The sequence below is a fragment of the Cynara cardunculus genome (assembly GCF_001531365.2).
Source record: "Cynara cardunculus var. scolymus isolate 2C chromosome LG 10, CcrdV1, whole genome shotgun sequence".
NCBI classification, from domain to species: domain Eukaryota; kingdom Viridiplantae; phylum Streptophyta; class Magnoliopsida; order Asterales; family Asteraceae; genus Cynara; species Cynara cardunculus.
The window spans coordinates 24,907,350-24,909,090 of record NC_037537.1 but is presented as its reverse complement, the minus strand read 5'-3'; positions in this window follow the sequence as shown (position 1 = coordinate 24,909,090).

Below are 1,741 nucleotides of genomic sequence, written 5' to 3'. Positions count from 1 at the left end.
TATATATATATCTTAAAAATAAAAAAGTAAGGTTTTTAAAAAAATATATTAAAAGAGAAAGAAAAATATATAATATATTTATAATAAGATAATTAGAAAAATTAGTATAAAAAAAAAGACAAAAAAAAATAACAAAAAATGAAATGATTACCTAACTTTAGGGTGCCATTAGCCACCCCTAATCGAATAGCAATAATTCCAATAAAGTCTATCACAAAAAATGTATGTGAATTTCTTTTAAATTATTATTCGTATTTAAAAATATTTAAAACTCAAATATTCCTGGAATATAATTAAACGTTGGTGTTTTATAGAAGGGCAAATGGCATGAAGATATAACGAATTGATCTGATTTTTTATTTTTGGTAACGTATTTTTTTATTATTAATTTGGGTATCCGACCCGTTATGCAAGTTGACAAATTTCAGGGCGACCACCTGTTTTGTCGGTAGCCCGAAGTCATCATATTTGAATCTTCATGGCCACAAGGGAATTTTTATTACTCATTAAATTTGAACATGAGATATTCAGACCACAATTTAACCATTAACTAATTATGACGTTGACATAAAAAGTGATGTGATGTAGAGCTTGGTTTTTATTAACATGTTCCTAAAAAATACCCCATAACTTTTTGAGTTTTTAGAGGGTATTTAGAATTGCTTATAAAAACTGCTTTTTAGCTTATCTTAGTCTGACATCGATGATAAGCTGTTTTCTGGTGTTTGTATAAGAAGAAAAAAACTGTTTATACCGGTGCCAAACCGGTAATAAGTTGTTTTTGATAAGATAATCCTTTCTGACTTATGAAAAACTGCTTATTATCAGTTTATAATATGTGATTGTTAATTGATTATTTATTTTTTAATATAATAAATTTTGAGTTTATATTTCGTATTTTTTAAATAATTATATTATAAAGTTTTTTATTTATATACATTTAAAAAAACACTTAATTAAACAAAATATCTAAATATGATACAATTTTTATTAATAAACATAAATAAATTTCGATGTTTATCTTACATAAATAAAAAACGGTATATTATTTCTAAAACCCAACTTAAAATGGTATATATACATATTTGGGTTATTTTAGAGGATAAAATATTGTTATGTTAACTAACTTTTTTAATTAAAGTTAGTCTGGACCAAAAATGAAACAAAATTACAACATAATGGCCAATATTGTAATTAATCTAAAATATGAACCAAAAGTGATAATGAGTAGCAACTAGACAAAAGTAAACTATGATTTTTGTTCGTATGGTTTGACAAAGATTACGATTTTCATACATGTGGTTTTAAAATTGTAATTTTAGTCCTTATGGTTTATAATTTATTAATGTTTTCATATCTAAGACTAAATATGTCAAAACTTCTTCATTAATTTACAGATATTTTAGTTTTTTTGGTTTATTAAATATTTTAGTTTTTTTTGGTTTATTATTTTACATAAATAATAATAATAACTTAGAATTTTTTTATGTATTAATTGTTTCATCAAAAAATATATATTTTGAATAAATCAAAAAGACTAAAATAAATAAAAACAAAAAAGATATTTAATAAACCAAAAAGGAAAAAAAAAAAACCAAAAATACTGAAATACCACTAAATTAAATGGAGGATTTTTAATAGATTCAGTCTTAGGGAAAAAACAACAATAAATTACAAACAATGAAAACACAAACAACAACATATTAAACCATAAGGGTGATGTCCGATTAGTTTAAGTTAG